At 40.9% G+C, this 22466-nt stretch overlaps 1 long non-coding RNA gene and 1 pseudogene across 5 annotated transcripts; one reads left to right on the top strand and one right to left on the bottom strand.

The window, feature by feature from the left end:
• Positions 1 to 5042: 5042 nt before the first annotated feature.
• LOC103418755 (putative disease resistance protein At1g50180) lies at positions 5043 to 9813 on the top strand (annotated as a pseudogene).
• A 9569-nt stretch (positions 9814 to 19382) lies between these two features.
• On the bottom strand, positions 19383 to 21944 carry LOC103418756 (uncharacterized). 5 transcript variants are annotated; one of them, XR_011579183.1, is made up of 6 exons: positions 21596 to 21944; positions 21312 to 21387; positions 20391 to 20487; positions 20175 to 20271; positions 19662 to 19915; positions 19383 to 19501 (listed from the first exon to the last, which is right to left on the bottom strand). It is a non-coding gene; the product is annotated as an uncharacterized lncRNA (long non-coding RNA). The 5 variants fall into 5 exon arrangements; XR_011579181.1 differs by lacking the exon at positions 20175 to 20271 and having other exon boundaries at positions 20391 to 20482; positions 21596 to 21931; XR_011579185.1 differs by lacking the exon at positions 20175 to 20271 and having other exon boundaries at positions 21596 to 21910.
• Positions 21945 to 22466: the final 522 nt, after the last annotated feature.

The following is a 22466-nucleotide window of genomic DNA, read 5'->3' as shown; positions in this document are numbered from 1 at the left end:
GATCAAGTCCAAAGCTAGAGTTCCACTCCAAGAGTGAGAGTGAGAGTGTTCCACTACACATTGTGTGAGTGAAGTTTAGTGTTATAGAAAGTTTGTGTCATACTTTCTTGTATCCATCAAGCCTTGTCTTTGGCTTGGTAAGACTACTCTTGTTGTACTCATATTCTTCATATAGTGAAGATTAATCCTCGTTTGGTGGACGTAGGCATAAATTGCCGAACCACATAAATTCTTGGTGTCCATTTTCTACTTTACTTTGTGCATTCTCTATCTTGTAGTACCGACATTCCTAACAAGTGGTATCAGAGCCCGGTTGGCTCGTACTACGAGATGGAAGGAAGTGGCACTATGATCAAACTCACCAACTCCAATTGGGTAACATGGAAGCCAAGGATGGAGGACATTCTCTATTGCAAGGATTTGCATGAGCCAATTGAAAGAGATGCCGCTAAGCCCGAGAGCATGTCCGATGCCGAGTGGAAGAAGATGAATCGCAAGGCTATTGGCACAATTAGACAATGGGTGGATGATAGTGTTTTTCACCATGTGTCTAATGAAACCAATGCTCGCGAGTTTTGGACGAAGCTTGAGTCCTTGTTCGAGAAGAAGACCCCAGCCAAGAAAGCCTTCTTGATCAAAGAGCTCATCAATGTGAAGTACAAGGATGGTTTAAGTGTAGCAGAACACTTGAACAATTTCCAGAATATCATCAACCAGTTGGCTACTATGAAAATGACGATCGAGGACGAGCTACAAGCGCTCTTGTTACTTGGATCCTTGCCAGACAGTTGGGAGACCTTTGTGGTGAGTATAAGTAACTCTGCTTCTAATGGTGTTCTTACTCTTGATAATGTTAAAAATAGCATGCTCAATGAAGAAACAAGGAGAAAGACTTCTGGCACAGATAGCAGCCAAGTATTTGTCACAGAGAACCGCGGAAGAAGCAAGAGTAGAGGGCCTAGAGGTCATGGCAGGAGTCCTAGCCGATCCAAGTCAAAGTTCAGGGGTGCATGCCACCACTGTGGCAAAGAAGGCCATATGAAGAAAAATTGTCGAGTTTGGAAGAGAGAGCAAAGGGAAGGAAACAATCAGAAGAAAGATGATACTGGCAATACCACCGCTGTCATCTATGGTGATGTACCAGAAATATTGTCTGTTGGTGAATGTCTGCATATGGGCAACTCTGACAGAGACATTGAATGGATCTTTGATAATGGAGCTTCCTTCCATGCTACGTCCAAACGGGAGTTCTTCAGTACATACAAAGAAGGTGACTTTGGCATAGTGAAGATGGGGAATGAAAGCTATTCCAAAATTCTTGGAATTGGTGATATCTGCTTAAGAACTAATCTCGGCTGCCAATTGATGTTGAAAGATGTGAGACATATTCCTGATATATGTCTCAATCTGATATCCATCGGTACCCTTGATCGACAAGGATATTATCACCATATTGGCGAAGGAAAATTGAAGCTTACTAAAGGCTTAATGGTGGTAGCAAGAGCACGACTTTGTTGTACGTTGTACCGGTCAAATGCCAAGGTTTTGAAAGGTGAGTTGAATGCTGTGGAGGACTCATCTCTAGACTTATGGCATAAGAGGCTAGGCCACATGAGCGAGAAAGGCCTACAAGTTTTGGCAAAGAAGTCTCATATTCCCTTTGCCAAAGGTACGTCGTTAAACTCTTGTGAGCATTGTTTATTCGGAAAACAAAGAAGAGTTAGTTTTTCTGTTCCATCTACAAAGAAAGGAAACTTGTTAGATCTTGTTTATTCAGATGTGTGTGGTCCCATGGAAGTCGAGTCACTTGGAAGAAATAAATATTTTGTTACTTATATTGATGATGCTTCACGAAGGGTGTGGGTGTATTTGTTGAAATCCAAAGACCAGGTGTTTCAGACATTCCAGGAGTTCCATGCCATGGTGGAGAGGGAAACTGGGAAACCTCTCAAGTGCCTTCGTAGCGACAACGGCGGCGAGTACACATCTCACCAGTTTAGAGAGTATTGTGTAAAACATGGCATACGTCATGAGAAGACAGTTCCTGGAACTCCACAACATAACGGTGTTGCTGAAAGAATGAACCGAACCATCATGGAGAAAGTCAGGTGTATGTTGAGGACTGCAAAGTTATCTAAGCAGTTCTGGGGTGAAGCTGTAAGGACAGCCTGCTATTTGATCAACCGATCTCCATCAGTACCATTAGGTCTTGATGTTCCAGAGAGAGTATGGACTGGTAATGATGTGTCTTACTCTCATCTGAAGGTGTTTGGTTGCAAAGCTTTTGTGCATGTGCCCAAAGAGCAGAGATCGAAGTTAGACTACAAAGCTACACCGTGCATCTTTCTTGGTTATGGCGGTGAAGATTTTGGTTACAGATTATGGGACCCATACCAGAAGAAGTTTATCCGAAGTAGAGACGTGGTCTTTTATGAAGAACAAACAATTGGGGATTCGGATAAAGAGGCACAACCAGATGGCGCAGTCAGAGGAGTTGATCCATTAGCTTCAGATGAAGAAAGTCACGATGACATCCCTGAAGCAACTGCCAATGAAGTGCCTGCAGAATCAGATAATGCTAATCAAGAGGAGCCTGATCAAGATGTGCCAGACCATGAGATTGCTGATCAGGGGGAGCCTAGTCAAGAAGAGCAGATTCAAGGAGAACCCAATCAGGGGGAGCCTCCAGCCCTACAAGAGAATGAAGATCAGGTCAGAAGATCCATCAGAAGTCGAAGACCGTCTACCAAGTATTCTTCATCAGAGTATATCATGTTGACTAATTATGGAGAGCCCGAAACATATGAGGAGGCCAGAGCTCATAACGACAGTGACAAATGGATGAAGGCAATGGAGTCGGAGATGGATTCCTTATCAAAGAATGATACCTATGAGCTGGTGGAGCTTCCAAAGGGCAGGAAAGCATTGAAAAACAAGTGGGTGTTCAAATTGAAAAGAGACGACAACATGACAAGGTACAAGGCTCGTTTGGTTGTCAAAGGTTTTGGTCAAAAGAAAGGAGTTGACTTTGATGAGATTTTCTCACCGGTGGTGAAGATGACTTCCATTCGAGTTATCCTTGGTATGGCAGCAAGCATGGATCTTGAGCTCGAGCAGTTAGATGTTAAAACTGCATTTCTCCACGGCAATTTAGAAGAGGAGATATACATGGAGCAACCCAAAGGCTTTGAAGTCAAAGGTAAAGAAAATTTGGTGTGCAAGCTCAAGAAAAGTTTATATGGTCTTAAGCAGGCTCCGAGACAGTGGAATAAGAAGTTCAACTCATTCATGGTGAGTAATGGGTACAAGAGAACTCATGCTGACTCTTGTGTCTATATCAAACAATTTTCTGGAGGTAAATTTATCATTTTGTTGCTTTATGTTGATGACATGTTGATTGTCGGTCAAGATGCTTTTATGATTAAAAAGCTCAAAGAAGAGTTATCTAAGTCCTTTGACATGAAGGACTTAGGGCCAGCCAAGCAGATTTTGGGCATGGAGATAATTCGTGACAGAAAATCCAAGAAGTTGTGGCTGTCACAAGAAAAGTATGTTGAACGGGTGCTTGAAAGGTTCAACATGAAAGCAGCCAAATCGGTAAGCTCACCTTTAGCCAATCATATCAAGTTGAGCAAAGAGTCGTGTCCAAAAACATATGAAGAAAAGGAGAAAATGGCAGTTGTTCCCTACTCTTCAGCAGTAGGAAGTATCATGTATGCAATGGTGTGCACACGGCCAGATATTGCTCATGCAGTAGGTGTGGTGAGCAGGTTTCTCTCTAATCCAGGGAAAGACCATTGGGAAGCTGTTAAGTGGATTCTCAGATATTTGAAGGGGACTTCTAAGATGTGCTTGTGCTTTGGCGGTTCCAAACCAATCTTGGAAGGATTTACAGATGCTGACATGGGAGGTGACCTGGATGGTAGAAAATCTACGTCTGGGTACTTGTTTACTTTTGCAGGGGGAGCCGTGTCTTGGCAATCCAAGTTGCAAAAGTGTGTTGCTTTGTCTACAACCGAGGCTGAATACATAGCCGCTACAGAAGCATGCAAGGAGTTGTTGTGGCTGAAGCGGTTTCTCCAAGAGTTGGGTTTGAAACAAAGTGATTATGGCGTTTATTGTGATAGTCAGAGTGCTCTGGATTTGAGCAAGAACACTGCATACCATTCACGCACCAAGCACATTGATATTCGTTATCACTGGATTAGAGATGCTATCGAGAACAAGATGCTACAGCTGAAGAAGATTCATACCGATAATAATTCTTCAGACATGTTGACAAAGGTGGTCACAAAATCAAAGTTGGAATTCTGCATTAAGGCTGCTGGGATGGACTCCAGGTAACTTGGAGTCATGATCGGAATTCCTCCCTCATGGACTGGAGGGGGAGATTGTTGGTATATGGTCCAGCCCATGATCAATGTTCTAGATTATTCTAGTAAGCAAGAGAGATGGCTGGAGCATGCTAGACAATTCTAGCATGTTATTAAGTTGATGGAAGAAGCTAGAGAGTACTAGCTTCCTTGGTTGCAAATGGAAAGATCTAGAAGCTACAAGTATGTGGCTAGTCTAGATTTTTCTATACTAAGAGGTTTGAAGAATGAACTAGAAACTAGTAGAATGCCAAGCCCTCACCTATAAATATGGGTGTGATGTAACCAATAGAAAATCAAGAGAGAGTGAGTAGCAAAGGATCAAGTCCAAAGCTAGAGTTCCACTCCAAGAGTGAGAGTGAGAGTGTTCCACTACACATTGTGTGAGTGAAGTTTAGTGTTATAGAAAGTTTGTGTCATACTTTCTTGTATCCATCAAGCCTTGTCTTTGGCTTGGTAAGACTACTCTTGTTGTACTCATATTCTTCATATAGTGAAGATTAATCCTCGTTTGGTGGACGTAGGCATAAATTGCCGAACCACATAAATTCTTGGTGTCCATTTTCTACTTTACTTTGTGCATTCTCTATCTTGTAGTACCGACATTCCTAACAATGGGAAGAGAATATATTGACACTATATAAATGGAAGGGAATAGAGTACTTTTCCACTCATATCAATCATAAATACATAAGAGAAAAAGAAATAAAAGCTTCCTTAGTTTTCTTTTTCTTTTGGTGAAGATCAGATACATCAGTAATATGGCTGAGGCGATCGTTTCTATGGTGCTCGAAGGCTTCAAAAGCCTCATTGTGAACGAAGCCAAGTTCTTACGTGGAGTCAGCGATCAGTTTGAGCATGCACAGAACGAGCTCTCCTTGATGCAGAGCTACCTGAAAGATGCAGATGCAAAACAAGGAGACGATGAATTAGTACGCAATTGGGTTGGTATTATTAGAGATGCTGCTTATGATCTGGAGGATATCATTGAGTCCTTTGTCTTGAAAGTGGCTTCCAGGAGGAAAAGAAGTATAAAGCTTGTTCTGAAAAGGTCTGCTTGTATCTTGAGTGAAGGAATTAATCGTCACAAGATTGGGTCTGAGATTGAGAACATTGCAACCAAACTGTCTAAGCTGAAATCGAGCTTAGGCCCCGTTTGGAATTGAGGTGATTTTAAAAAAAGCTACTGTGAAAAAAAGCTGAGGGTCATTTTTGTGTTTGGTAAACTGAAAAAAAATGGCTTATTTTGGAAGCTGCTGTGAGAATAAGCTGAAAATCAAAGGAAAAGCTGAAGCTGCTATTTGCTGCTTTGAAAAAAAGCCATTTTTTTCAAAGCACACGGAGCTACAGTGCTCCTTTAATGAAAAGACACACTATCATCCTGCTTTTTATTCCAAAAGCACTTTCACAAAAAAGTTTACCAAACACTCTACTGGCTTTATTTCACAGCCGCTTATTCTCACAGCACAGCCGCTTATTCTCACAGCAGCTTTTTTTCAAAGCACAGCAATACCAAACCAGCCCTTAGAAGGTTACAGCATAGCAAGGCAAATAGGGGGGAGTGTAAGTGCTACTTCTTTTGAGAGGCAACAAGATTATCGGTTAACTTATTCTCATGTTGTTGAACACCATTCTGTTGAGTTAAAGGAAGAGATTGACCTGTTGGCCGAAAATTTGGTGAAAAAAAAATATCAAGTTGTTTCTATTTGGGGGATGGGCGGTTTGGGGAAGACCACCCTTGCAAAACAGCTTAATAATCATAAGAATGTTAGGGCTGAATTTGATTGTTTTGCTTGGGTATGTGTAACTCAACAATTTCAAAAGGAAGATGTGTGGAAGAAAATTTTTGTTCAACTTACATCTGATGCCGACAAGGACAGAATTGAAAAAATGGAGGCGGATAAAATTGCACGGGAGCTTTATGAACTGCAACGAAAGAAGAAATGTTTAGTGGTTCTTGATGACATGTGGACTCGTGATGCATGGAAATCTTTAAGTGCTGGATTTCCAATGAATGAGGAAACAGGAAGTCGAGTACTCATCACCACTCGCAACAAAGAAGTTGTTTCGGAGGCACATGAAAGTGTTTACTTGCACCCAATTCGGCCCCTGAATGATGCTGAAAGCTGGGAACTGTTCAAGAAGATAGTAACGTTTGGAAGAGATAACACAAGTATTTTCTCAACCAACCCTTTCATCTTTACTTTTCGTATTAATCAACTCAGCATTGTTAGATATTACGTTACTCCATTTGGCAGTGCATTGAAACAAAAATCTAGAATTTATGCACAGATATTTTCTTAAACTGATAATTATATATTGTGTTGTGCATATCATGTCATTTATGGTGAAAAGAAAACTTTCAAACTACTCATAAATGTATTTGCATTAAGTTTTATAATCATAAGGATACAAAACTAATCTGTGTTATAATTCTGACTCTCCTCTAGATCTTGCTCTTTGATGTAACATGCAATAGACTAAACTTAGCAATTAAAGAATAACTAGAAACGCACAACATTTCTATTGATTCGGCATATTTTTGCCTACGTCTAGTTGTCATTTCTCTGGATAGAGAAACCACGGCTTCTTTGATTAATAATAGAGTACACAGTACTTTTACAAACCCTATAACTAACCTCTCTCTCCTCTCTTGGCTGTCTCTGTTTTTCTGCTTGGTTTTCAGCCTTGCTGCACCATGTTTATAAGTATATGGCGTGGTTTACATGCCTATTTTCTATTAGGTTTCCTATTCTATATGGGATTGGAAAATACATTTTCTTTCCTATTCCAATTCTGCTTCTAGGATTCCTAATCTAATTGTTTAAGAAAACTTAATTCTTTCTTAACCCTTGTAGGACAAGAATCTGTGCACATTAGCTTTCCTAATACAATCCTAAACAAAGTAGAAATTGACGAACCAATTCCTAACAAACTGAACATTCTATTTAACTGAAAAAAGTGTACGTCTAGGCGTCACAGAATGCGTTTCTCCAGTAGGAATGTCAGTCAGTTGACTGTTAATGTTAATGTAGTGAAGATCGATCAATATTTGCTGATGGGCAGATGGACATTGCAGATGGACATTTGTTACTAGCTAGCGTGCATACTTTTGGAATGTCATATTAAGTGTTGTATGTTTTGCAATATATGGCAAGTGTAGTTAATTTATTGGGAATTTTTGTTCTTTAACCAGAGTCGGAAGTCGACAGAAAGAAGGAAGAACTAGGGAAGGAGATGCTTAAACATTGCGGGGGTTCGCCATTGGCTATCATCGTGCTTGCAGGACTTCTAGCTAGAAAAGAAACGGTTGAAGATTGGAAGACTGTGCAAAAGAATGTTGGCGCATATATAGGGAGAGGCACAGACCTTGAATCACGGTACAAAGGTGAAAATAGTGAAGGTACCTCACGTGTATTGGCATTGAGCTATGAGAGCTTACCGTATCATTTAAAACCCTGCTTCCTATATTTGGGTCATTTTCCTGAGGATCGTGAGATACCAGTGAAAAGATTGATTCAATTGTGGATTGCAGAAGGTTTTATCTATTCAGCATCTGGAGAATTGCTTAAATGAGTTGGTCATAAGATGTATGGTTCAAGTTGGACATCATGGTTCAACCAATAAGATTAAATCTTGTCGCCTCCATGATCTTATGCGAGATCTGTGCTTGTTAAAGGCGAAACATGAGAATTTTTTCCATATTTCAGATTCTTTTGCCAGGGCGACCCCGGTATCACCAAGCGGTAAAGTTCGAAGACATGTCATCTATTTAGACAAAACAGGTGATATATTAATTCCCCCGACAGATGGTCAACTTAGGTCTTTGTTATACTTCAAGTCAGATGAGCCATGGTATGGAAAACCAATTCGACCATGGTTCCAGAATTTCAAATTGCTTAGAGTTTTGAGTTTCGAAGGGTTTCGAAGAGTAGTAAAGTTACCGAGCACAATTGGGAATCTAGTGCACTTGAGGTTTTTTAGTCTAAAGCTTTGTAACGTAGCACGATTTCCATCATCTATGTCTAAGTTGGTATGTTTGCAAACTCTAGATTTACGTTGTTTCGGGGGCTTTGACATGAAAAGGCGTCACAGAAATCTGCACAATGTGATTCGACATTTGGGACAATTGAGACACTTATATTTACCAGCTAGAGGGTTCAGAGCAGCAGAGAAGAGAGTCTTGCCATTGGCTACTCTTGGAAATTTGCAGACATTAGTCAATGCTTGGAACTATGATGATGGTCGTTTGAGTGATCTTGCTGGATCAGCCAATCTTAGGAAAATGTCCATCGTTATAGTACCACCGGAAGATGAGATGAATAACGTTGATTCTGAAACCATACAATTCAACCGTCTTCAGTCGCTGTCTCTGGAATCTTCAACTGAGGTAGAGGTTTCGGTAAGGATTCTACTAAGCTGTCGTAATATATACAAGCTGAAACTTGAAGGGGCAATTGCAGAGTTACCGAAAGACCTCCTGGAATATCCAAACCTGACCCAGATAAAGCTCTACGGAACTTCTCGCACGGACGAGCACATAAAAATACTAGAGCAGCTGCCGCATTTGAAATTTCTTTGGCTTTGGGACGTCACTTTGGAGAATCCAATACTTGTCTTCTCCAAACAAGGCTTTCCTTGTCTCGAATTTCTTTCCATTTCTTGGATACCTCGACTAAAGGAGTGGAGGGTGGAGGAAGGAGCCATGAATTGCCTCCGCAGATTGCAAGTTAGAGGGTGCTCCGAGTTGAAGGAAGTTCCAGATGGGCTTCGACATATTGAAAAACTCGAGGAATTAACCATCAGGATGCCCCGTGAATTCTGTAGTGCACTTCGGAAAGGAGGAAAGGATTTTGACAAGATCAAACATGTCGCTTCTGTTAACTTGGAAGATGCCTCCATCTCACAAAATCAGGTACAAACTCCGTCAGCTAATATTAAATCTGTTAATAATCGAAGATGGCAATGGCATACATCTGTTGCATCAACTGGAATTCTCTAGTGTAGTTAACTTGTTCTCAACTTAAAATTCTACCAACTCATCATTGTTTCTTTCTTTGTTTTTAAAGATCCGAGCGCAACGAGAGGCCGGATTGGGAGCAGTTCAGTTCTGAGGAATCTACAGCGGATGCTGTGTGAGATCGACTCTGTTCTTCTACCAGTTGTGTATGAAACATCTTTTATTTCTTTGTTGATTTGTTATATTAAACATATAGCTCGTGATGATCGGCTGCTTCTCAGGAAATAGTCGAATAAAAGTTATGGATAATAATTTGAATGATCGTGAGCCTCTTCATCCATTACCAATCGGTTTTGAATTGAATGCTCGCAGTCTAATAGTATTTAATTGTTTATGTTTCATAATATAACGTTTGTACATAAATAATTATGAATTCTATGATTGTATTTCTGTATTTTAAAGGGATTTTAACATTTTATATTTCCAGTTTTACTTGTAAATTTAATCTTACATATTTTTATATACTCTAAAGTGTAGTATATACTAGGTAATAAGCCCGCGCGTTGCGCCGGGAACCAACTGTTTCAGGCGTAACTGCATGAATAACATCATTCTCTAGTGCTTACAAGAGTATTTTCTATTAGCATGTTTACGAATTCTCTAGTATGTCCATCAAAAAGTAAATAAATTCTCTATTATATATGTTTTCAATGGTGAAGGACAGATAATAATCCGCCAATGGAATTAGATCTATGCAGTCAATTGAACATGTCAAGTAAAATCATATTCAGTTGAATCCAAACCATAGCGTGCTAAATAAAGACGAAAAAGGATACAACACTAGAATCTTCTGAGAATAGACTTCAAAGAATTTTATGTTCTGAAAACTTCTAATAGGAAGAGAAAAGTTTAATGCACTCACAACATCCTCCATTGTGGTACGCCATCCTTGCATGGACGATAAACCATATCTGACACAGCCATTCTCACAAATTTTGGAGAACTTTTCAGTTTTAGGAGTGCTCAGATTGCACCCATTCCAATATGGAATTAAATAAGAACTCAATCAAAAACTATAATCCTACAATTCAATGCTGAAAAACTAAAGTAGCCAAAAACCAAAAGATCTAAGTGACAACTTGTACGGACGTTAGAAAATGCAGGACGCGAAACACATTAAAACTTCTAGAAACTCGAAGGATATAATTCTCCTCTCCTTATATTCTTCCCCTTTCTCTACAACAACAACAACAACAACAAAGCCTTTTCCCACTAAGTGGGGTCGGCTATATGAATCCTAGAACGCCATTGCGCTCGGTTTTGTGTCATGTCCTCCGTTCGATCCAAGTACTCTAAGTCTTTTCTTAGAGTCTCTTCTAAAGTTTTCCTAGGTCTTCCTCTACCCCTTCGGCCCTGAACCTCTGTCCCGTAGTCACATCTTCGAACCGGAGCGTCAGTCGGCCTTCTTTGCCCATGTCCAAATCACCGGAACCGATTTTCTCTCATCTTTCCTTCAATTTCGGCTACTCCTACTTTACCTCGGATATCCTCATGCCCAATCTTATCCTTTCTCGTGTGCCCACACATCCCACGAAGCATCCTCATCTCCGCTACACCCATTTTGTGTACGTGTTGATGCTTCACCGTCCAACATTCTATGCCATACAACATCGTTGGCCTTATTGTCGTCCTATAAAATTTTCCCTTGAGCTTCAGTGGCCTACGACGGTCACATAACACGCCGGATGCACTCTTACACTTCATCCGTCCAGGTCGTATTCTATGGTTGAGATCTCCATCTAATTCTCCGTTCTCTTGCAAGATAGATCCTAGGCAGCAAAAACGGTCGCTTTTTGTGATCTTCGCTAGATTGCTCCGGTCATTAGTGTGGATAAGTATATAAATGAATAGAGATAGGAAAGCAAACACAAGATGTACGTGGTTCACCCAGATTGGCTACGTCCACGGAATAGAAGAGTTCTCATTAATTGTGAAGGGTTTACACAAGTACATAGGTTCAAGCTCTCCTTTAGTGAGTACAAGTGAATGATTTAGTACAAATGACATTAGGAAATATTGTGAGAGAATGATCTCGTAATCACGAAACTTCTAAGTATCGGAGTGTGGTATCGTCTTGACTTGCCTTATCTGTCTCATAGGTAGATGTGGCATCTTCTCTGGAAGTACTCTTCCTCCATCCAGGGGTGGTATCTTTAACTGGTGGAGATGCACAAGGTAATGTATCAATTTCACTTGAAGCTTACTTGTAGTTTCAGGCTTGGTCAAGCGCGATACAAACCATGTAGTAGGAGTCTCCCAAGTCGCCGAGCTAGGGGATCTGCTGAAAGAGGTGACAGACAAGGTAAGCAATCAGAGCTCCGGCTGATTGTTCACCTTCTCCCCATCTTGCAGCAGCATGAAGGATAAAGAGAAGAAAGATGAGAAGAGATGATATGGGATACTTTTGCTTTTGAAGAAGTAACTTTCCACAGGCTTATTCTTGAACTGAGCTGGAGGGTTTTCTGGTTTCCTCCAGAGCCGACTGAAGAATTTGATGGTCAAAACAAGTCCATCAAATCTAGAGTACGTTCGACCCTGCTGATATGGGATACTTTTGCTTTTGACAGAGTAATGGATGTATCGGCACGTGTGCTGTTACGCTTGTCTCCACATGCTTCCTTGTATCCTTCGCACTTGCCCTATCTGTTCCTCAAGCAGATGCGGTATCTTCCCTGGAAACATAAGATGTTGAAGATGAGTACTCGAGAGCAATGCCAGGTAAGTAATCAGGTAAGGGGTTCCAGGCAGTCAGTTCCTGGCTGGAAGCTTGATTCCAAGTGCTGACTGATTGCTCTCTTTCTCCTTGTCTTGCAGGTAACAACAAGGCCAAAGGAAAAGACAGGGAAAAAGCATGATATGGGATACTCTTGCTTTTAACCCTGATGATATGAGATATTCTTGCTCTAGTATAGCTTGTTTGCAAAGGTATTATCGGGGGGAAAGAAAGCTGAATATTTCGAAAGGCTTCGTTGGGAGTGCCCTCTCAAATATGAGGAAGGGTTGAACATTTTTGCAGGTCTGCCTGTCCGTTGGGGATGGAGGTCGACATATATAGGAGTCTCCCTAACAACAAGTAGTAATGCTATTCCTTTACCCTGCTTGGTCATAGCACGGTAGTGGGAGCTGCCAGCTTCACATGTTTTAACTCTGTCAGAGCACTTTGAAAAAGTGGTCTGTGCTCTCGAGAAGTCTTCGACAGAATGCCCATAATTTCCGCAAAGCTGAGTGTGCGTGTGACAGGTGCTGACAAGGCTAGAAAAGTAGGTGCCTCTTCGATTTCTGAGATCGGCCCTCGTGGTCTCTGAGCAGCCCAGCTTTTGAGAAAGCGAGCGTCTCTTCGATTGATTCGGAGAACGATGCATCTTCGATTTTTAAGAAAGCAATCATGATGGGGGTCTGGCTCTCGAGATTCGGGGAGCAGTGTCACTTCGATTTTTGAGAAAGTAATCATGTTGGGAGTCTGGCTCTCGAGATTCGGAGGGCGGTGCCTCTTCGATTTTGGAGCAAGCAATCTTGTTGGGAGTGTTTTCTCGAATGTGAGTAAAGGTTGGGCATGTTTGCTAGTCTACCTTGCCACGAAGCACAGAGGTTGACACACAGGGATTTTCCAATTATCCAGCAATGGTACTGTTCATTTACCCTCTCTTCGATTTTTGAGAAAGTAGTCATGTTAGGAGTCTGGCTCTCGAGATTCGGAGGACGGTGCCTCTTCGATTTTGGAGCAAGCAATCTTATTGGTAGTGTTTTCTCGAGTGTGAGTAAAGGTTGGGCATGTTTACTAGTCTACCTTGCCACGAAGCACAGAGGTTGACACACAGGGACTTTCCAATTATCCAGCAGTGGTACTGTTCCTTTACCCTTGTGGGTAATAATATGGTAGCTAGACCTTCAAAATTTATGGGTCTAAACTTTGTTAGTGCTGTTTCTTTGCTATTCTTTTACCTTTCTTGGTCAGAGCGATGTAGTGGGAGCTGCAAGCTTTACGTGCTCAATTTTGGCAGAGAACTTTGGCAAAGTTATCTGTGGTACCCATGAGCTAGTGTTGCGTGTGGGAAGTGGGTGATTGAACAGTAAGATTCATGTGTTTTCTACTTCCTCAGAAGTCTTCGACAGAATGCCCATAATTTCCGCAAAGCTGAGTGTGCGTGTGACAGGTGCTGACAAGGCTGGAAAAGTAGGTGCCTCTTCGATTTCTGAGATCGGCCCTCGTGGTCTCTGAGGAGCCCAGCTTTTGAGAAAGCGAGCGCCTCTTCGATTTCTGAGATCGGCCTTCGTGGTCTTTGAGCAGCCTAACTTTTGAGAAAGCAAACGCCTCTTCGATTTCTGAGATCAACCCTCGTGGTCTCTAAGCAGCCCAGCTTTTGAGAAAGCAAAGGCCTCTTCGATTTCTGAGCAGGCGCCTCTTCGATTTCTGAAGATCCGTCGAGTGCAGATTTTTATAGGGGCTGGCATTAAGTTCCAAAGCACACTTGAAATCTCCACCAGTAGAAGCTCCATTCTTGCACTTCTAAGATCTTGATTTGTCCAACCTCTTCTCTCTTCAACACCTTTGAAAATGTCTGGCCCCTCCGACCGTCGTTTTGACTTGAACCTTGTTGAAGAGGCAGCCCCGCCTTCTCCAGACAACATATGGCGCCCATCCTTCGTCTCCCCTACTGGTCCTCTTACCGTTGGGGATTCCGTGATGAAGAATGATATGACTGCTGCGGTGGTGGCCAGGAACCTTCTCACTCCCAAAGATAACAGACTACTTTCCAAACGGTCTGATGAGTTAGCTGTTAAGGATTCGCTGGCTCTCAGTGTTCAGTGTGCAGGTTCTGTGTCTAATATGGCCCAACGCCTATTTGCTCGAACCCGCCAAGTTGAATCATTGGCGGCTGAGGTGATGAGTCTCAAACAGGAGATTAGAGGGCTCAAGCATGAGAATAAACAGTTGCACCGGCTCGCACATGACTATGCTACAAACATGAAGAGGAAGCTTGACCAGATGAAGGAAACTGATGGTCAGGTTTTACTTGATCATCAGAGATTTGTGGGTTTGTTCCAAAGGCATTTATTGCCTTCGTCTTCTGGGGCTGTACCGCGTAATGAAGCTCCAAATAATCAACCTCTGATGCCTCCTCCTTCTAGGGTTATGTCCAGTACTGAGGTTCCGAATGATCCCCCTCCGGTGCCTTCTCTTTCTGGGGCTCTACCGACTGCTGAGACTTCTCCTAAGCAACCCTTGTGAAGGCTCCCTCTTGTTTGTTTATTTTGACTCATGTATATGTACACATTTGTAGCTTATCGGGGATATCAATAAATAAGTTTTCCTTCATTTCAACGTATTGTGTTAAATACACCAAAACCTTCTTCGCTAAGTTCTTTGAATTTTCTTTTGTTGAAGCTTGTATGTTGAAGCTTTCTGAGTGGAGCATGTAGGTTGGGGTAGTGTTCCCTTAATTTCCCGAGTGAGGAAAACTTCTCGATTGGAGACTTGGAAAATCCAAGTCACTGAGTGGGATCGGCTATATGAATCTTAGAACGCCATTGTGCTCGGTCCTGTGTCATGTCCTTCGTTAGATCCAAGTACTCTAAGTCTTTTCTTAGAGTCTCTTCCAAAGTTTTCCTAGGTCTTCCTCTACCCCTTCGGCCCTGAACCTCTGTCCCATAGTCGCATCTTCTAATCGGAGCGTCAGTAGGCCTTCGTTGCACATGTCCAAACCACCGTAACCGATTTTCTCTCATCTTGCCTTCAATTTCGGCTACTCCTACTTTACCCCGGATATCCTCATTCTTAATCTTATCCTTTCTCGTGTGCCCACACATCCAACGAAGCATCCTCATCTCCGCTACACCCATTTTGTGTATGTGTTGATGCTTCACCGCCCAACATTCTGTGCCATACAGCATCGCTGGCCTTATTGCCGTCCTATAAAATTTTCCCTTGAGCTTCAGTGGCATACGGCGGTCACACAACACGCCGGATGCACTCTTCCACTTCATCCATCCAGCTTGTATTCTATGGTTGAGATCTCCATCTAATTCTCCGTTCTTTTGCAAGATAGATCCTAGGTAACGAAAACGGTCGCTCTTTGGTATTTCTTGATCTCCGATCCTCACCCCTAACTCGTTTTGGCCTCCATTTGCACTGAACTTGCACTCCATATATTCTGTCTTTGATCGGCTTAGGCGAAGACCTTTAGATTCCAACACTTCTCTCCAAAGGTTAAGCTTTGCATTTACCCCTTCCTGAGTTTCATCTATCAACACTATATCGTCTGCGAAAAGCATACACCAAGGAATATCATCTTGAATATGTCCTGTTAACTCATCCATTACCAACGCAAAAAGGTAAGGACTTAAGGATGAGCCTTGATGTAATCCTACAGTTATGGGAAAGCTTTCGGTTTGTCCTTCATGAGTTCTTACGGCAGTCTTTGCTCCTTCATACATATCTTTTATAGCTTGGATATATGCTACTCGTACTCCTTTCTTCTCTAAAATCCTCCAAAGAATGTCTCTTGGGACCCTATCATACGCTTTTTCCAAATCTATAAAGACCATGTGTAAATCCTTTTTCCCATCTCTATATCTTTCCATCAATCTTCGTAAGAGATAGATTGCCTCCATGGTTGAGCGCCCTGGCATGAACCCGAATTGGTTGTCCGAAACCCGTGTCTCTTGCCTCAATCTATGCTCAATGACTCTCTCCCAGAGCTTCATTGTATGACTCATTAGCTTAATACCCCTATAGTTCATGCAATTTTGTACGTCACCCTTATTCTTGTAGATAGGCACCAAAGTGCTCGTTCGCCACTCATTTGGCATCTTCTTCGTTTTCAAAATCCTATTGAAAAGGTCAGTGAGCCATGTTATACCTGTCTCTTCCAAAACTTTCCACACTTCGATTGGTATATCGTCTGGGCCTACTGCTTTTCTATGCTTCATCTTCTTCAAAGCTACAACCACTTCTTCCTTCCGGATTCTACGATAAAAAGAGTAGTTTCTACACTCTTCTGAGTTACTCAACTCCCCTAAAGAAGCACTCCTTTCATGTCCTTCATTGAAAAGATTATGAAAATAACCTTTCCATCTGTCTTTAACCGCGTTCTCTGTAGCAAGAACCTTTCCATCCTCATCCTTGATGCACCTCACTTGGTTTAGGTCCTTTGTCTTCTTTTCCCTTGCTCTAGCTAATTTATAGATATCCAACTCTCCTTCTTTGGTATCTAGTCGCTTATACATATCGTCATAAGCCGCTAACTTAGCTTCTCTCACAGCTTTCTTCGCTTCTTGCTTCGCTTTTCTATACCTTTCACCATTTTCATCGGTCCTATCCTTGTATAAGGCTTTACAACATTCCTTCTTAGCCTTCACCTTTGTTTGTACCTCCTCATTCCACCACCAAGATTCCTTTTGGTGTGGGGCAAAACCTTTGGACTCTCCTAATACCTCTTTTGCTACTTTTCGAATACAACTAGCCATGGAATCCCACATTTGGCTAGCTTCCCTCTCTCTATCCCACACACACTGGGTGATTACTTTCTCTTTGAAAATGACTTGTTTTTCTTCTTTTAGATTCCACCATCTAGTCCTTGGGCACTTCCAAGTCTTGTTCTTTTGTCTCACTCTTTTGATATGTACATCCATCACCAACAAGCGATGTTGATTAGCCACGCTCTCTCCTGGTATAACTTTGCAATCCTTACAAGTTATACGATCTCCTTTCCTCATTAGGAGAAAATCTATTTGTGTTTTTGACGACCCACTCTTGTAGGTGATCACATGTTCTTCTCTCTTCTTAAAGAAGGTGTTGGCTAAGAAGAGATCATATGCCATTGCAAAATCCAAGATAGCTTCCCCATCCTCGTTTCTCTCCCCAAAACCATGGCCACCATGGAAACCTCCATAGTTGCCTGTCTCCCTGCCCACGTGTCCATTTAAATCTCCTCCTATAAATAACTTCTCCGTCTGAGCAATTCCTTGCACCAAGTCTCCAAGGTCTTCCCAAAATTTCTCCTTCGAACTCTTATCCAACCCTACTTGAGGTGCGTACGCACTAATCACATTGATAAGTTCTTGTCCTATTACAATCTTGATTGCCATGATTCTATCTCCTACCCTCTTGACATCTACAACATCTTGTGTCAAGGTCTTGTCCACGATGATACCAACACCGTTTCTCGTTCTATTTGTGCCCGAATACCAAAGTTTAAACCCTGAGTTTTCTAGATCCTTTGCCTTACTACCAACCCACTTAGTTTCTTGTAGGCACATAATATTTATCCTTCTCCTCACCATAACTTCCACTACTTCCATAGATTTTCCCGTTAAGGTTCCTATATTCCACGTTCCTAAACGCATTTTGCTCTCTTGAACTCTACCCTTCTGTCCTAGCTTCTTCACCCTCCCCCGTCTAATAGGATCAAAGTACTTCTTTTGTGTGTCCCGTGTAAAGTTGATAGGAGCATATGCTCCCAAACAACTTTGAGTGGAGTCGTTCGAAAAGAAGTTTCTATGGCCCCCTTGCTCATTTAACACTGCATCCGGGTGCCGATGGAGAAACAGCGACCCTTGCTCATTTATCACTGTGCTCGGGCCACACAGCGCGCCACTTACGGGTGACGCCCTAGCTTTAGCGCGATTTTGTTCTGGATTCATTTTCATAAGGATTCGACGTGATCATGGAGTGCCGGCTGTCGACTACCTGACGCCCTCCCCCTCCTCCTTTATCCGGGCTTGGGACCGGCAATGTAAGATACATAGGCGGAGTTATTCTTCCCCTTTCTCTAACCAAATAAAAATTCCCAAAAATATGCACAAAATTTTCTAAAAAAGAAAAACAATACAAAATTAATGCTAGCAAAGAAAAAAAAAAAAAAAACCGAAAGCTCTTCTGTCAGATTCTGTTAGTTTTTTAGTAACCAGCAGCAGTGAAATGTTTCATCCTCTCACCAATTAATTAATAAGTGAATAAACAAATTACTAAATTTTCTTAATCACAAAAGGCACAAAGCTAAAAACGAAAATCATTTACCTTGATGACAAAGTACTTTGGAGTCTGAACGGTTCCATTTTCTTATTGTTTTAAAACTGAAAATCTACAAAGCGTTAACATTTGCACATATATCAGAAACGACATTATAGCTTGTATTTATCCTTTATGAAAACCGACAACAACCGTAATGTAAACTACCAAATACCAAATTAAATACTCGAACATGACAACCCCAAACATAAACAAAATTCTATATGAATTCAAAACAATATTAATTAGGGCAAAAGAACCCCAAACATAAACAAAATCCCAAACCAATTAAAAAAAAACAGGCCGAAATAGGCCAACCCGTGCGTTCCTCATCCTTCCCTCCTTCTCTTGTTTTTTTTTTTTACCCTCACACCATTAATCTGTCTCCTCTTAGAATTATATAAACAACAGCAGAAAACATTAATACAGTAATAAAAATAAACAGACCTTAAGAAAAAAAAAAAACCAATTACGCATCAACTTCATGTTTATATAAAGGAGATGAGATTATTGGAGATACAGAACCTTGGTTAGAGTGCAAGAGCAAGACTGAATGAAATGATGAAACTTAAAAAGAGATATTACATGGATCAATCGCTATTGAAGAGGAATTTTTCTCTCTTCCCCTCAATATTTCCAGTCGACTGGGAAATAGAAAATACAACCCAAAATGCCCAAAAAGCCGAAGCTCAAAGACAAAAATAGAAAATAAAAAGGCATTTGAAAAGAGAAAGTCGTTGAAATTTACCCAAAAAGTACAGAGATCCAGGAATCACAGATAAATTAATTTCAGGATCAAATACTGAAGGGATAAGAAACTTTACCCTTTTCTCATTTGCAGGCACCAAAATGAACTTACAAAATTAAGGTTAGGGTTTTCATATTCTCTATTGGGTAATGAAAGTCATGTGAAAAGTTCGGAAATAACCAAACCAACATTCAATTTAGTACACACCTAAGAAAAACATAAGTAAGAAACTATTTCCAATTCGTCATTCATTTATCAAACACAGTAATACAGTCATAGAAAAACTCTTAACTCACTTATCAAAATTGAATTAATTAAATTGGATGTTGGGGTCAAAATTTTGTGTCCGCCTAACGATATTTGAGGCTAAAAATTTAACTCTACTCAGTAGTTATTTTATTTTCGGTCTTCAGATTTAGACTAAATATTTAACATTCCATAGTGTAGTTTCAATTTCAACTTTCCCATGAGAGCTTGTACTGGATTTATCTTCTTTAGCCTTTTGTTTGCAATTTGAATTACATGACTCAAAATTCAACCCAAATAGAACACAAATGGCCCATAGAAAAAAAAAAGCGAAATATTTACCAATCACTATTCACAGTTTTAGTCAAAGAACTCAAATTTCAGAGATACAAAACAGTGAAGCTTGTATAAATGATTTATAAAGGTTACCTCCTTTTGGTTGAAAAACTGATGGGTGACGCCAATTCTTCTTCTGCTTCCACCTCCTTATGGAACTTGACTCACATTTGTATGTGAACCTGAAATCAGCAACCAGTCAGTACCTTTGGCAAGCTCATGGGGGTATGATAACATGTATGGAAAGATTATTGCAACTCTAATATAAAACAAACGCTTATGAAAAAAGAATTTTTTTGTCAGAGGTTAATGACTGACAACACTGATAATAGGGTAAGCATTTCTGTACATATGAAGGTTATCACCATTGCCATCAAAATTTAGGGAGTAACTGAATGAGTGTTTGTTAGTAAACCGAAAAGAAACATAATCAACTACAACATTATGGATCTTGCTTGATTCATTGAGTAATATATGCTGTAATCATTAGGAGGATCAGGGAGAGGACCTGATGCAGGTCCTTGAGAATTGCACAGATCTACAGTTCAAGCTCCGAACAAAGTATCAATTTATCAGCAATTGTGACATTCATTATTCCTAAAAAAGTTATTGACTCACAAATAAACAAATGAAAGTAATCGGAAAAGAAACGCTTACCACATACTGGCTCAATCCGAGCTCAAAATGACCACGATATTTTCCCGGCGATCATTACAGAGAGATTGCTGCCTGGGACTTCTGTCCATCCCCTAAACTTTCATTCAATTAAGTCTCAAACACTTTAATTAAGTTAAAAAGAACAGTCCAATTCTACCAAAACTATATACAGAAACCGAGAAAAACAGAACAAACAGTGGTGCAAAGGTGTATAATGACACTAAATCTTCAAATGAAATTAAAAAAAAAAATACCCAAACCAATATAAAAGCCAAAGTCATTCCTAGCAACTGTAAAATAACAATTAAAAAACGAAACCCATATAAGTTCACAACAAATTAAAACGCCTAGATCAACATTAACATTAAATTAGCTACAAACCTAGATAAACCAACACTAAATTAGACTAAACTAATAAGACATAAGCTTCAAATCAAATTCCAAATAAAAAATTTGGACAAAAGCAACAACAAAACCACACCTTGTTCCTGTTCTGTCTCCCTTCTCTTGCTTTTCTCTTTTGCCTACTCCCCACATTAAGCCTTCTTTCCTCATTTTTTCTCTTTTGGCTGCTCATTTAACCCGCATTTTTTTTTCTCTTCACTTTCCTCGATTTCCAGTCCCCCCGTTCTTCCACATCTATCTTTTTTTCCTTATTTTTTCCATCACTACTCTTGACACTAATTCTCCACTCTTTTTTATCTTTTAATTATTTCACTCAATCAAAACACGGGATCACATTTTCTCGAGCAGCCCAATATCAGAAAAACATCCAAATTAAAACACACAATCACCATTGTCCAACAGCAAACGATAAATTAGAAATAAAAAACAAATAAAGAAAAAAAAAACAGAAACCGCAAAAACCCAAATGCAAAAAGAAACAAAAGGGTGTTGCTTTGAATGTAAACGGGGAAATACCTGAGCATCAGAAGAAGAGGACTTATCATTTTCTTCATTTGGAAGCGACATGACTCTGCTAAATGGGATTATAAACCTACCCAAAATACAGAAAATTTATTAGAATTCATCGCCAAACAAAAGAAGAAATCGTTTTTCAATAGCAAATTTGATATTAAATCAAGAGTTTAAGAGTATGTATATCAGCTCAGAATTTATAAGCATACAGATCGTGTATTTGAATTGATTGAACTGAGAGAGAGAGAGAGAGAGAGAGAGAGAGAGAGAGAGGGAGAGAGAGGGACTTAGTGGTTGTTTCGAAGGGAGAGAGGGAAGTGATCGGAAGCTGCTCCCTTACTCTTTCTCCCTAAACCCATACCTCCATACCTCCCTTACTCTTTGTCGAAGGTTGGGGGGGGGGGGGGGGGGGGAGAGAGATAGAGAGGAAAGGTGGGTTCGTGGTGAGTGAAGGGGTGAAAAGAAATCCCTGGAAATCAGCCTACCCCATACTTTCTCCCTTACTCTCTCCCTAAACCCATACCTCACCGCCGAAAATCCTCTCCCACTCCCCCAAATCCCGGCAAACCTCTCCCTCCAACCCGTCAACCCTTCTGTTCCCCTTCTCTCTCTGTCCCCGACTCAAAGTCCAGATCCAGCCCAAACACTGAAAAACCGTTCTTAAGCCCAGTGGCAATCGTGTAAATAAATCGAAATTTGGGTTGAAATCAGCCCGATGGCAATTTTGTAAATAAACTGAAATCAACCCAAAATTGCACAGTGCCATCCTCCCTTCTACTTTAGACTAATGTAATACTCTAAGGAGTCAAAACGACGCCGTTACGAGACCCCCCGCCCTTTGGTATGGAGAGAAAGAAACTCCATTTTGGTGGTACGAACGCGTGCGACCAAACTCGAAAAACGTAAGTTCCTATATACCCCTACCTTTGAATTCTAATTCCAGTAATACCCTTCATTCTGTTTCCCCATACAGTACTAGCGCGAAAACATTCGAAAGTAGATAGATCAGTGCCGTTTTTTCTGAAGGGTACTTAAGTAAGTTCGTCTCGCGCGAAAACATTCGAAACCAGAAGAATGACGTTCCCGAAGGTCGTCATTGAGAGAGACTCGGACTCCGAGCAGAGCTCACCCGAAGAAAAAGAGGGAGAATAAGTGTTG

The sequence above is a fragment of the Malus domestica genome, chromosome 03, assembly GCF_042453785.1.
Source record: "Malus domestica chromosome 03, GDT2T_hap1".
Classification (NCBI taxonomy): domain Eukaryota; kingdom Viridiplantae; phylum Streptophyta; class Magnoliopsida; order Rosales; family Rosaceae; genus Malus; species Malus domestica.
Note: the sequence above shows the minus strand (reverse complement) of the source record. Positions and strands in the feature narration are given on the sequence as shown.